Source organism: Pipistrellus hanaki (genome assembly GCF_964339955.1).
Source record: "Pipistrellus hanaki genome assembly, chromosome: 17".
Classification (NCBI taxonomy): Eukaryota; Metazoa; Chordata; class Mammalia; order Chiroptera; family Vespertilionidae; genus Pipistrellus; species Pipistrellus hanaki.
The window spans coordinates 8,785,562-8,801,023 of record NC_140519.1 but is presented as its reverse complement, the minus strand read 5'-3'; the positions used below and the strand labels follow the sequence as shown (position 1 = coordinate 8,801,023).

Here is a 15,462-nt window from a genome sequence, read left to right as displayed (position 1 = left end):
TAACTCATTGAATGCTTACAGAATCTCTGTGGTATACTGCTATTTTCACCTCCTGCTTAGGGACGGAGTTAGGAGGCTGAGAGGGTGAAGGGCAGAGCTGGGCAATGGACTCCAGAAGCTTTAATGATTAGACCTGCTGTTCTCAGATCCTCAGTGAGGGCCTTCCAAACTCCACAGCGATCCACTGTCTGGGACCAGGCGATGCCTCCTGCTAGGTGGTGACTTCAGGCACCTCACTCCATTTTTTCTTTCTTTTATTAAAAATTAAGTATATGTTTTTTAAATTACAGCTTACATTCAATATTATTTTGTACTTAGAGGCCCAATGCACAAAAATCATGCAAGGGGCTCGGCCCTTGCAGCCATGTGGCTGCCTCGGCCCTGCGTCCCCAGCTTCGGAAGGACGACCGGAAGGATGTCCTGAAGGTCATTCAGCTATCCAGTCTAATTAGCATATTCCACTTTTATTATAATAGATTAGTTTCAGGCATACAGCATCGTGTTTAGACAATCATACACGTTACAAAGTGTTCTCACCAAAAATTCCAGTACCCATCTATTGCAATATTACTGACTACATTCCCTAAGCTGTACTTTATATCCCATGACTATTTGCAACTATCAATTTGTACTTCCTAATTCCTTCACCTCTTCGGTCATTGCTCCATTTTTCTAAGCCTCGGCCTTCACATCTGTGAAATCGGGATAAGAAAAGAACCAAGCTCCTAAGGATAATTACAATGAGGATTATTCATGTCTTCATTCAAATGATATTCATTGAGCCCCTACTCTGTGCCATGCACCATCTGGAACAGTAAAGAGAAGAGACAGGAAGCGTACTTTCTAGAGCAAGGAAATGACAATAAATAAAGCATAGGCCCTAGCTGGTTTGGCTCAGTGGGTAGAGTGTCTGCCTGTGGACCAAAAGGTCCTGGTTTCGATTCCAGTCAAGGGCACATGCCGAAGTTGTGGGCTCAATCTCTAGTATGGGGTGTACAGGAGGCAGCCAGTCAATGATTCTTTCTCATCATTGATGTTTCTACCTCTCTCTTTCCTATCTCTTCCTCTCTGGAATCAGTAAAAATATATAAAAATATTTTTAAAAATAAAGAAAGTGCGAAAGACAATAAACAAAAACATAGCAACACGATCCAGTTTCTTCAGCCACCAAAGCAGTGAAGAGTGGACTCTTCATGGGGCTGATCTGGTATTAGCCTAAGCCTTGGGGTGTAATGCCACTGGGCCACTTGGACCCATCACAGCAACAATGCTCTCATGTGCATTACCTATTTGCTCACCAGAGACCTGGCAAAGTCAGGTTTTGGCCCCAGGATACAAAGTCTAGTGAGTAATGAAGTGTTTTAATGGGGGTCTGTCTGCAGGATTCCAAAATCAATGGTCCTTCCAGTGTAAGTGCTCAGTGCATGGTTCTTTTCAAGCTGCCTGCACCTGAGGAATTCTCTTCCTTAAGGTGTACACTGTGGCCGGGATTACCACAATCAGTCAACAGAAAAGTTTCCAGAGACAGCAGCTTCACTTTCAGGTGCCAACTGCATAAAAGACTCTATCCCAAGAGAGCTTCTCATTCCCAGAGCTGGTCAAGATCATCCACGGAAATGGAGACTAAGATGTGTCATATCATGCTAGCTGGTTTGTCCCAGTGGATAGAGCATCAGCCTGGGACCAAAGGGTCCCAAGTTCAATTCCTCTATTCCACCAGGGTCTAGGGGCTCATGCAGGAGACAAGCAATCGATGTGTTTTTCTCACATCAATGTTTCTCTCTGTCTTTCCCTCTCTCTCCCACTCTCCCTAAAAACTAATGGAAAAATATCATCTGATGAGGATTAACAAGCAAACAAACAAAACCGAGGTGCCATTCAGGAGAGAGGGGCTGATGTCATCTTTTAGTAAGATGCCAGTTTGTGATATCAGGCCCCAGGCTGTCTTGCTTAATGCCTGGTGATCTCAGACAAGATACACAAACTCTTTATTCTTGATTCTTCATTTGCAAGCTGGGGGTAGTAACAGCCGTTTCACAGAATAGTTAACAGTGTTCCGACATCTCCACTTGACTGTTTGAATGACAGCTCAAATTAAACATATATAATTACATCCACATTAAACACAATAATTCTAATTTTCGACTCCAAGCTACTCCTACCCAAGCTTTCTTCATTTCAGTGAATGGCAATTACAGTCTTTAAGGGGCTCAGTCCCAAAACAAGTAAACAAAAAAGGAAACTTTCTAAATTCCCTCCCGCTACACCCCAAATGCATTCACAAAGTCTGTCACCTCAACCTTGAAAAATATGTCCAGAATCCAAAACCCTTTATCTGCTGGAACCCTATTTAAGTCACTCCAACCTCTCACTGGATTGTTGCCATGACTACTTAATGATCTCAATGGTCAATTCTCAGTGCCCTGACCAACAGGATCTTTTCAAAACATAAATCAGCTCATGACACTCTTGCTCAAAACCTGCAATGACTGCCCTCTCACTCAGAATAAACTCTATCCCTCCCCATCCCTCAGATATCCCCTCCCACATTACACTCTCTGCAGGTCACAATGAACTCTTCCCTGTTCATTGAAAAAGCCCTGCCTGCTCTTGCCTTGGACCCTTCCTCTTGCTGTCTCCTCCACCTGGAAGTAACTCTTCCCCTACCTTATCGCAGGTATCCACTTACTAGCTCCCTCACCAATCTTCCAGACTAACACCACACACACACACACACACACACACACACACACACACACACAACGGGTTAGTCAACCTGGGCACTATTAACATTATTAACATTTTAGGCAAAATGATTCTTTATTGTGGGGCTGTCCTGGGCATTGTAGGATGTTTATCAGGGTCTCTGGTCTCTGCCCGCCAGAAGCCAACAACACCTCCCCAGTATAACAAGCAGATTATCTCCAACTATTGCCAACTGTCCCCTGGGAGGCAAAATCTCCCTCAGGAGAGTCTCACTGATTTAAAGCAATGCCAAATACAACATGAATGATGTTCAGAAAACATTTTTTGGAAGAATAAATGGATGTTAAATGAGATAATGTCGTGAGCACAAAGGACAGTGTTTGACACATAGTAAATACATACTCGGGTAATGTTAATTATGATGAATGTGCTGTTTTTATTGTTGTTGCTGTGTTGTTGTCTATGTTTAGAATAAACCATGGAAACATAAACACTATTATGTGGAGCCATAGAATTTGACATAGATTTCATTTTTCAAATATATTTGAATTATTTTAAAAACTGCAGTTAAAAAAAAAAAAAACCCTCACACTTAGAAGTGTTAATGAATTGGATACCACCAACTCGTTAACTGGTTTCTGTGCAGACCTCAGAATACATCTTCTTCTGCCATCTCTGTGCATACATTTTAACTTCTCCTAAATGTGCCACTGATTTTGAAGGCTGTAGTTTGGCACTAGTGTTTATTTTTATTCCTGTCTGTTCCTTTCGGCTCATGTAAAACTGTTCAAGCAAGGAATCTACGGTAGAGTTGTATTAAACATACATTGATTTAATCTGCCCAAATGCAACAATACAAGCTTGGCCAAAAAAAGAGAGAGAGAGAAAGCATAATATTCACTCAACATGGGCCCCTTAATGCAAGCCAATTACTTTATCTGGTGCTCAACCAAAGCAACAGCAATCTGTTCCGCCCTGGAGAAGCAACTGGCAGCATTAGACTCAGTGGAAAGATGAAACACTACATATAAAACTATATGCCATATTGTATTTCTTTCTTTATTTTTTAAAAATATATTTGTATTGATTTCAGAGAGAGGAAGGGAGAGAGAGAGGGAGATAGAAACATTAATGAGAGAATCATTGATCGGCTGCCTCCTGCACATCCCCTACTGGGAGACATGTGCCCTGACCAGGAATCAAACAGTGATCTCCTGGTTCATGGGTCAAGGCTCAACCACTGAGCCACACCAGCTAGACATATTATATAGGAGATTTAGTATCTTTTTCATGGGTATTTTTTGACCATGTTTATTTATAGTTCTTTCTTATCTACAGTCTCAAAATCCAAAGAGTCTTGGTAAACACAGCATTGTAAACGAACTCATTGTGGCAGCAAAGTCAATGATGTTATTTCTAGTCATTGTCTTCCCATTGTGTTTGATTATCAGAAGCTGCTAGACACCCCAGAAGGTATTAACCAAGGGAGAACATGCATAGCTTATTCTCTTATAAAATATGAAAATTCTGACTTTCAAAGGACATTTGACCTCACAGTTGCAGAATAGGAATTGTGGATAGTAACTGATTTTCAGCTCACTTGCTGCTTTTGCCCTGATGCCCAAGTAAGACGGTACCTACAGGAAACACCTCTGTTACACATCCACTCAATAATGCTCCCTGCCTATAGCCCTCCTGTCAGGACAGTAACTGTGGCTGAGAAGCATATGAAGCTTAGGTGGATTTTGTGCTTCATATAAGTTTGGAGTACTTATTGTCTCATTTCTATACTCATAGTATCAGATTAAAATAGTTGTGATATAATCCACCAACCATAAGGACTGAATATACCAACTGCAGTACTATCAATAAAATTGATAACCCTCTAAGCAGATGGATCAAGTAAAAAAGAGAGAAGAGACCCAGCTGATTGGCTCAGTGGATAGAGCATTGGCCTGCAGATTGAAGGGTCCCGAGTTGGATTCTGGTCAAGGGCACATTCCTCGTTTGCAGGCTCAATCTCTGGCCATGGTCAGGGTACATGCGGGAGGCAACCAATCAATCTGTCTCTCTTACATTGATGTTTCTCTATATATATTTCTCCCACTCCCTTCCACTCTGTCTAAAAATCAATAGGAAAATATTCTTGGGTGAGGATTAATGAGAGAGAGAGAGAGAAAGAGAGAGAGAGAAAGAGAAAGAAGAAGAAGAAAAAGAAGGAGGAGAAGGAGGAGGAGGAGGAGGAGGAGGAGGAGGAGGAGGAGGAGGAGGAGAAGAAGAAGAAGAAGAAGAAGAAGAAGAAGAAGAAGAAGAAGAAGAAGAAGAAGAAGAAAAAGAAAAATAAGAAGAAGGAGAAACAAATGACCTAATAGCATAAATGAATGAGGGAACATCATCACAGCTCCAATAGATACAAAAATGGAATATTTTCAACAACTTTATATCGGGTCTAGTAATAATTAATGTCGTTTTTAAACATTCGTTTAAAATCTTGCTTGGCGTTGACTTGGATTGACATAACCTTCAAACACGTGCTATCTACAGAACGTGTGAAGTGCAATTAACAAGTTTTGCTTGAAAAAGTTTGTGTTTGGTTTGGTTTTTGTTGCAAAACTAGGGCTAAGAAGATGGCGGATGAAGAGCATATTCGGCACTGCATGCTTTACGAGTTCCAATTAGGAAGAAAAGCAAGTGAGGCTGCAAAAAACATCTGTAGTGCTCTTGGTCAAGATGCAGTTAGGGCCAGAAAATGCCAGCGTTGGTTTGAGAAATTTCGCGAGGGAAATTTTTCGTTAGATGACAAGAGTGGTCGAGGCCGTGTGTCCAATTTTGATCAAGAAGCTCTTCAAGCTCTTTTGGTGCAAAATCCTCAAATTACCCAACAAGAGCTTGCGACAACTTTAAATTGTTCACAAAAAACAATTTCCAATCAATTGCGTGCACTTGGCAAAGTCCAAAAGTTTGGAAAATGGGTTCCTCATGAGTTGACCGACAACAAATTTGCAGTTCGCTCCTCTCTCGTCAAAACCGTTTGCCGTTTTTAGAGCAAATTGTTACCGGAGATGAAAAATGGGTGCTGTATGTTAATTTGAAAAGGTGGCCTCAATGGTTGGACAAAAATGAGGCTCCGCAGCCCACGCCAAAACCTGACTTGCATGCGAAAAAAGTGATGTTGTGTGTCTGGTGGAATTTTAAAGGAATTCTTCATTATGAACTTTTACCATCTAACCAAACCATTACAAGTGCAGTGTATAGTGCCCAATTGGAAAGGTTAGCCCAAGCTTTAAGAGAAAAAGAACCCGCGCTGATTAATCGGAAGGGCGTAATTCTTCACCACGATAACGCATGACCGCATACTGCAAGAATCACTGCTGAAAAACTGCGCCAGTTGGAATGGGAAGTTCTCCCTTAACCTGCATATTCTCCTGATATTGCCCCTTCCGATTACCATTTGTTTCGTTCTTTGCAAAACTTTCTTCTTGGAAAAAAATTTAATAATGAAGAATGCCTCAAAAATGCATTGACCGAATTTTTTGCATCAAAATCACAAGAATTTTACAACAGAGGGATTAAAATGCTTCCTGAGCGTTGGGCACAAGTAGTAGAAAACAATGGCAACTATATTGTTGATTAAATTTTGTTGTATTGTTTAAATAAATTCGATTTATTTATAATAAAAAAGTATTAGAAAACGACATTAATTATTACTAGACCTAATAACAATAAATGTGATGACAAATGAACAAATTCCCTGAAAGACACTACCAAAGCTTACTAAAGAAGAATTAGATAACTCAAATATTGGGTCGGCAACTAAGTAATTGCGGATTTTTTAAAGAAAATCAAAGACAATTTTTTCATGGAACTAAATAACTTTATTCTGTAATGTATTGCCCATTTTGATCAATGACCTTTTGCCATCTTTCAGGCAGCATCATAATCCCACGTTCAAAAAACTTCTGGTTTTTATTAGCAAAAAACTGAATCAGGTACGATTTGACATCATCATCATAATTGAAATTTTTACCATTCAAGGAGTTTTGTAAAGATCGAAACAAAAAGTAATCAGATGGTGCAAGGTCAGGACTATATGGTGGATGTGGCAAAACATCCCAACCAAGCTCCATTAATTTTTGCCGAGTGACCAAAGATGTGTGTGGCCTTGCATTGTCATGATGGAATACAACACCTTTTCGATTTGTCAATTCGGGCCGCTTTTCTTCAACTGCATTGTTTAATTTTGTTAGTTGTTCAATGTAGACATCAGAATTGATCGTTCGGTTGGGTGGTAAGAGTTCAAAGTAGACAATTCCTTTGTAATCCCACCAAACTGATAACAAAACCTTCTTTTGATGAATATCAGCTTTTGATGTTGTTTGAGTTGGTTCACCTGGCCTGCTCCACGATCTTTTCCGCTTGATATTGTTGTAAACAACCCATTTTTCATCGCCAGTTATCAGTCTTTTTAAAAATGGATCATTTTCATTACGTTTCTTTAGCAAATTGCAGCTGCTAATGCGTTGCGTTAACTGTGATTCTTTCAGTTCGTGAGGAACCCATGTATCGAGTTTTTGAACATAGCCAAGTTGTTTTAAGTGATTTTCAATGCATGTATGTGATACATGAAGCTTCTCTGCAATCTCACGTGTTGTACTGTGACAGTCTGAATTGATTATTGCTTTGATTAGGGCGTCATCAACTTCAACTGGACGACCAGAGCGTTTTTCATCTTTGAGTGAAAAATCACCAGAACGAAATTTGGCAAACCAATTTTGACACTGCCGTTCTTTTAAGGCTTCGTCACCATAAACAGCACATAACTTTTTATGAGCTTGCGATGCGTTTTCCCTTTGCGGAAATAAAAAAGCAAAATATGACGAAAATGTTCCTTTTGATTTTCCATTTTTCAACGAACGCCAAACGAAAACTACAAAACAGATCAAAAAACTTTTTTTACTGATTAACAGCTGAATAGCCAACTATCAAATAACAAAATGTGTTTTACATTTGTACTACGTCTGCAAACCTAAAAATTCAACTGAAGCCATATATGTGTGAAACCCGCAATTACTTAGCTGCCGACCCAATAGTTTTCTAGCTATTCTAAGTTACATCCTTACCAATTGCTCCAGATAATTTCACTTTTGAATTCTACTAAATGTTTTTAAAAATACAAAGGCATAGTAGATATGTGGATAGAGAAACATAACCTGTATCTCAATTGTGGTATGAGTTACAGAATGTACAGAGTTTTCAAAATTCTTCAAACTACACCTAAAAAAGAGTGAATTTTACTGTATGTATATTATACCTCAATAAACCTGATTAAGAAAAAGAATGTAAAAGGGTTAACTATTTGGGTGCCAATAATCCAGGCAGAGTCTGAAATAGCAAAATCCAAAATACAGAGTGCTCTGAAGAGTTTTCTCAGGCAAGAAAGTCTAGACAGAATGGTGGGTACCACACCAGCTTGGGTGGAGGACTTATCCACAAGCACAAGCTCCTCATGAAGCCTCCACAAGGTCCCACCTTCAACTCTATCCCTCACAGGCTCTGCAAGAACACAAAGCCATCTGACCTCTGGGGGATTTCTCTTAGATGGTGAAATATTTTTCTTCCTCCTCCCTGGTTCCTGGGAGAAATTGCTCATAAATGTGCGAGCAGGGTTCTTGCAGAATGAAGAGAGAGCCCAGATGTCGCCAAACAAGCCCTTCCCCCTGGGAAATACTAATCTGCTATTCCCCAATGTGAAAGAGACTTCTTGAGTTTAACAACAGACACACGAAAAAGTGATTGAAATCTATTTCTTGGCTGAAAGAAAAGAAATACACAAACCTAGAGAATTCTGTTTGTGTTCCTTTCACTCCCAGGACCCAAGATTTTATTAAAGATTGAAAGTGTCACTTCTACATCCAATTCCCATCATTTTTGTTTTATTTTGTTCCACATTGTGACTGGTATGGGCTGAATTGTGTCTCCATCCTCCAACCTAACCCCTAGTACCTTAGAATGTAACTATATTTGGAGACCGGGTCTTTAAAGAGATAAGTAAGGCTAAATGAGGTCACCAGTGTGGACCTTAATTCCATTTGGCTGGCATCCTTATAAGGAGACTAGAGGCCCGATGCATGAAATTTGTGCAAGGGGCTTGGCCTTCACAACTGCGGCAGCAGCTTCCTCCAGAAGGATGCCCGGAAGGTCGTTCGGCTGTCCGATCCAATTAGCATATTATGCTTTTATTATTACAGATTAGAGCAAAGAGCGAGAAGGCTATGGGAAGACAGAGAGAAAATGACCATCTGCAATCCCGGGAAAAGGTATTCAGAAAAGCACTAAAAACGACAACCCTGCAGATACCTTGATCCAAGTCTAGACTCATGAGAAAATAAATTGTTGTTGGTTAAGCCACTCTCTAGTTCTCTGTGTCAGCCCTGAGAGATTCAATAGTGCCTTTCTCTGTCCTGCGTGCATATCAAATGCAGTTAAAACCCTGGATTAGGAAGCTGTGATCTCTACCCTGCTGGACCCAAGCCAGGGCCTTCACAGAAAACGCAAGAAACTGCAAATGAGAGGGTCTCACATTGAGCCAGATGTAACTCAACCGAGCTGGATGCTTATTTCACAATCACTAATACACAATTGCAGCGTGAGCCCTTTCTGTGTGACATTCTGATGGCACGGTGCCCATATTTGAAAATGAACTAAACAGGCATTTGGTTTGTTATATATTTTTCACCTGAACAAATTTTATTCCTGAATCCAGCTCATCCTTGTCCTTTTTATTGCTAATTCAGATGTGACAGTGAGCTATGCTAGGTGACAGTAATTTTGTATCCCACCCCCCAAAAATCATAACAATAATGTAAGTGTCCCCCCAAAAAAAAGAGTAAAAAGAGGATGAGTGAGGATATTTGTTTTTAGCTGATACAGGCTGAGGGTGTACTCTGGACCAGCCATTGTGAGTACAAAGAAAAGGGCAAAATGCCTCATGGTCAAGGCAAATGTGGCCTTGGAGTTCATGTCTTCTCTGAAATGTCAACTTCACAGCATAGTGGCTCACAATGATTTGAAAACCAGAACGGCCTCTATCTGAATTCTGGATTCATCACTAATTGCTCCATTTATTTATCAAGTTTTTCATCTCTCTGGGGCCTCAGTTTCCTCACCCGTAAGATGGTAGTTATATTATTGCTAGAAGACATTCATTAATTGTCCTCATTCGTGCTCAATAGAAACCATTATCACTTATATGAGAATTTGGGACACAGCAATGCACTTTAAGATATGCTATTCTTTTTCTCACTTAAGTGCCTCTGTGAATCAAGGAAAGGTATTGCTATACTTGTCCTATTTGTAAGAAAATTGAATCTAGCCTGGCTGGTGTAGCTCAGTGATTGAGCATCAACCCATTAACCAGGAGGTCAAGGTTCAATTCCTAGTCAGGTGTCAGGGCACATACCTGGATTGTGGGCTAGATCCCCAGTAGGGGGTGTGCAGGAGGCAGCTGGTCAATGATTCTCTCTCATCATTAATGTTTCTTTCTCTTTCTCTCTCTTCCTTCCTCTCTGAAATCAATGTGTGTGTGTGGGGGGGTGTAGCTGAGTCTAAACAGGTGAGGTGAGTTGGTTTGCCCATGGCCACACAGGGAGGCAGTTTTAGACTCTGATCCAGGCCTTGGAACTCATAATGGTATGCTCTTTTCCATTGGTACACTACCTTCTCCTTTATTAAAAGTGATGTGAAGGCCCCTGGTTGCTTTAGGCAATGATTTATTTCAAAAGCTGTCTTCCCTCCTGAAAGTTAAAATCAACAACCTATAAAGCAGGCAGACTCCAACTACACCAGACAAATACTACTCTATTATATGCCTATTACTAGAATGACCACTAGCAACAATGATGATCTTCACAAGAAATTCATCCACCACCCTTGGGGCTCCCTGCCCGGAATCAGGTCATTTTAAGGAGTTATTTCATATAACTGTGCATTGAAAGGCAACTGCTGTTGGTGTGCTCAGAGAACATTATCAGAAGGCATCCCATTCCCTGAGCTTTGGCTGCTGAAGGCAAGGGCCATTAACTGGCCTTCCAGTTCTTCATCACAGAATTCTACCAGGTTGACCCTGAGTGAGCCCAGAGTCAAAGGCCATTTGCGGGGGTGTGCTCTCTGAAGCAGTTATCTCTGGGCTGGGCCTTGGGTTATAAGTATTGCTGAGACTTTCTTGAATGCAATGCTCAGTAAAATAAAATAAAAAGCAGATGCCACTGCCTCCGGAGCTGCCATGATTAACCCCATTGTGTTCTTCAACATCCCATCCCCAGCGAGCCCTTGGGCTGCATCTCCTTTGAGCTGTTTGCAGACAAAGCTCCAAAGACAGCAGAAAACTTCTGAGCTCTGAACACTAGGGAGAAAAGATTTGGTTATAAGGGATCCTGCTTTCACAGAATTATGCCGGGATTTATGTACCAGGTGGTGACTTCACATTCCATATGACACAGGCGGCAAGTCCATCTACGGGGGAAAATTTAAGGATGAGAACTTCGTCCTGAAACATACAGGTCCTGACATCTTGTCCATGGCAAATGCTGGATCTAACATAAGCAGTGCTCAGTTTTTCCTCTGCACCGCCAAGCCTGAGTGGGTGGGTGGCAAGCCTTTGGCCTTCAGGCAGGTGAAAGAAGGCCTGGATATTGTGGCAGCCATGGAGTGCTTTGGGTCCAGAAATGGCAAGACCATCAGGAAGATTGCCATTGCTAACTGTGGACAACTCTAATAAATTTTATTTGTGTTTTATCTTAACCACCAGACCATTCCTTCCTTAGCTCAGGAGAGCACCTCTTCATCCCAATTTGCTTGGAGTGTTCTATAATCTTTGTGCTCTTTCCACGGTTCATTGGGTTCCCTAGTTTCCTTACCCCTTCCCAGTCTAGCTAGATTGCAGAGTTAAGTTTATGATTATGAAATAAAAACTAAACAGTTGTCTGTAGAAAAAAAAAGATATTTACATCACGATCCAGTTACAGGAATATTTGAAAATAATGGGTAGAAAAATCAGTGTAGTAGTTTAGTGAGAACACACATTTTTAATAATTAATTGGAATGGAATAGAACTAAATGGCACAGAATGAAATGAAACAGAACAGAACAAAATAGAACAGAATAGAACAGAACAGAAGAGTAATGAATATAGAGTGCATTGCATATAGTAATGATTATGTATCTATCTATCACCTATCAATCTATCTATTAACTGGGACATCATGTTTAATTTATTTCTTCTTGTGGGTCATAGGCAAAAATTTCTGAAAGACCCAGTCTAATAGAATGCCAACAAAGGAGGTTGGAAATGAGGGTTTCAATGAAAATCCATAATAAGATTTGAGAACATGAGTAAATTCTACTTCTCTGACTGGGTTCTTTTGATGGCTCTTCACCTTCACTCCCTAGCAACACCCTTCCTTGTCTGGTGTCCACAGCCACATGTGATTGCACCTCATGGCTGGCCACTTATATCACCCTCTCATCTTAGGCTTCAGCTATTTGCAGTTTAGGTAACAATCCAAGATCCCCTATTCCTACTGGCTTCTATTCATATTTCTTCTACCTAGAATTCCTGTTCTCACTGTTCTTTGCCATAGTAGCTCCTACTCATGCTTTCAATTGCTTAGCCAAATTGCCACCTACCCCCTCCTGGAAGCTTTCTTGAATAACTCAGCATTCATTCATTCAGCATTTAACAAATATTCACAAAACACAGACCTAGATACTGGAGATATTATGGTCAACAAGACAGAAGCACCTGCCTTCCTGGTGTTTACATCCAGTGAATAGATGATAAACAAACATCTAAATATGTAATACATTGTCATTGATGACAAATGAAGCACAGTAAGGAAGAGAATGTGTAATAGAGAAAGGATTCACTGAAGGGGGAATTTTGAGCAGAAAATTGAGTTAGGCTGCAGAGCAAGCCATGAGTATGTCTGCAGGAACAGTGTCCAGAAAAGGAATAGCGAGTGCAAAGAACAAGAAGCAGAAACAAGTTTGCTGTTCTCTGGTTGACCAAGAGCTGGTTATTCCTCCTTCCAGGATCCTTAGCACCTCCTGTATAATTTTATTACATCAAATTATAGTGTCCCCCCCCCCTACTTCAATATAAACTTCTTGATGACATTTAGGACTAATCAAATATAGTCCCCTCTACATATTTGAGTATGTGAAGAATGGAATCAATAAATGATTCAGAAAATGACTGACAGAATGAATAAATGAGAAAAGCTTTTCCACCTCCCTTCTTAGAATCTTCCAGAATGAGGCTGGTATTTGTATCCAGAGGAGCAATGGTAAGGTTATAATTCACCCTCGACTATATAGATAAGGAAATTGGTACTCAGAGAAGAAAAGTCACTGTCAAAGGCCTCCCTGGAAATTAGTGGGAGAGTCAGGACTTAGTTCCAGGTCTCTTGAAAGATGCAGGTTTATTTTTATTTTTTAAATAACATTTTTATTAATTTTTAGAGAGAGAGGAAAGAAGTTGGAGGGGAGACAGAGAGAGATAAGAGGGAAACATTGATCAGCTGCCTCCTGCATGCCCCCTGCTGAGGACTGAGCTGCAACCTAGGCATGTACCCTGACAGGGAATCAAACCAACAACCTTAAGTGAATGTGACGATGCCAAACCAATTGAGCCACACTGGCCATGGTGAAATCCAGGATTAGACAAGTAGTCTTTCCATTAGTCCTGGACTGCACCCAGAAATGAAGAGAGAAACAGGGGAGGTGTGACTACCTATGGTCAGTCAGCATTCAGGAAGACTCTGAGAAATGAACACTTTGAAAGGAAAACTCTGGAAAGAAAAAAAAAAAATTCCCTAGAACCAACCCAACAGATATAAGCAAATAGTCTGGTTAATTCTGTGAAAAATATTCTGCATTAAGCTGAACCATCCAAACTCATTAGTTTGGAAAGTAAGCTGCCTTTCAAAATATAGTTGTGTTAAATCAATGTTTAGAAATTCCTCTTGGCTCTGCAAATATTCAGTCTTGTGAAAAGAGATGCTATGACCCTGAACATGTTTTCAACCATCTATAAAATGAATCCTAGAATATTTGAGCTAGAGGGAGAAAATAAACAGCTCCAAAGTCCCCATTTCATAATATAGGGAAGCAAACAGCAGTGGGTGGCTCCATTTGCCCAGAACCCAGGTCTATTTCCTTTCTTTTTGGGGTTCTTGGGTCCCACTGTACTGGCTCTAACCTGCCCTTAGAAAACTATTTTCCTTCTTCAAATTGGTGAGAGAAGAGTCCTCCCAATTATAGGATTGGGATTTATTAACATAATTGAAAAGTGCTGAACTCTGTTGGCCTCCTCCCAGATTCCAAAATGTCAGAGAATGATGTTCTCTCATCAAATTAAGTGTCAGATGAAAAGGGCCCCAGGGAATCTTAAATCCAAAGACCCTTTCTTATCTCGCTCTGTTTTTCTTTGAACTCTCACACTTTAAATAAGGCTTAATGCCAGCTGATCTCAGAAATATCCATTTTTCTCAGCACAGCTTATATTGGGAGGAGATTTGGAGATTTCTCCCAGACAATGATAAGGTTGTGAAATGTGCTCAGGGACAATAATATGACTTGGAGGGTTTTCTATTTCTTACCCAAGAGTGAAAGAATTATAATATTGTATATTTTTATATAAACTTTAAATTTTAGAATAATATTAGGTTTATTTGGTAGGGGGTTGGGGGGGGGGGCAAAGATAATACCGGAAGTTCCCTTATTTTTCTCACCTCATTTCCCCTATTACTAGCATCTTACATTACCATAGTATAATGGTCACAACTAAGGAACTAAGATTGGTAACCAGTATTAACTAATCTGTATACTTTATTTGTATTTCACTAGTTTTCCCCTAATTTCCTTTTTTTTCTGTCCTAGTATCCCATGCAGGAAACCATAATACATTTAGTCATCTAGTCTCCTTAGCCTTCTCTGATTTCTATTAGTTTCCTCAGGCTGTGTTTTTGTTGACCTTGACAGTTTTGGAGATTGCTAGTCAAAGACTCCACACACTGTCCTTCAATTTGAGTTTGTCTAATATCTTTTTCAGAGTTACAGTGGGTTTTTAGGTTTGGGGAAGGAAGACCACAGACCTGAGGTGCCATTTTCAACACATCATATCAAGAGTGCATGCAATCAACATAACTTGTCACTGATGGGAACCTTAATTACCTCGTTGAGACATGGACTAGATAAAATAATACTTTTTTTTAAAATCCTCACCCAAGGATATTTTTTTCATTTTGAGAGAGAGTAGAAGAGAAGGAGGAGAGAGAGAGAGAGAGAGAGAGAGAGAGAGAGAGAGAGAGAGAGAGAGAGAGAAGACAGACATATTGTTTGGTTGCCTCTGGCATGAACCCTGACCTGAGCCATGGAGTGAGCCTGCAACCTAGATATAATCCCTTGACCGGGAATTGAACCTGTCACCATTGCAATGTTCACGGGCCAACATTCTAACCACTGAGCAAAACTGGCTAGGGCAAAATGACACAACTTTTTAACCACATGGCAGAAATCAACTTACTTGCCAACTACACTCTCCAGGCAGTTTTCAAAACACACCACCTTTTACCCTCTAGCCCTTTGTTTATGCTGCCATCTTGTCCTAGAACCCACCTTCTCCTTTACCTTGGCTAATCCCCATTCAGTTTTGACTTTACTTACATTACTTCTTCTGGAACCTTCACTCCCTATTAA

General features: G+C 40.4%; 1 protein-coding gene and 1 pseudogene across 2 annotated transcripts in view; one reads left to right on the top strand and one right to left on the bottom strand.

Moving 5' to 3' along the window:
* LRATD2 (LRAT domain containing 2) overlaps positions 1–15,462 on the bottom strand; it is a 113,203-nt gene that overhangs the window by 19,629 nt on the left and 78,112 nt on the right. The window lies entirely within an intron of this gene.
* On the top strand, positions 10,988–11,479 carry LOC311612218 (peptidyl-prolyl cis-trans isomerase A-like; annotated as a pseudogene). The gene has a single exon. The product of its transcript is annotated as a peptidyl-prolyl cis-trans isomerase A-like (transcript).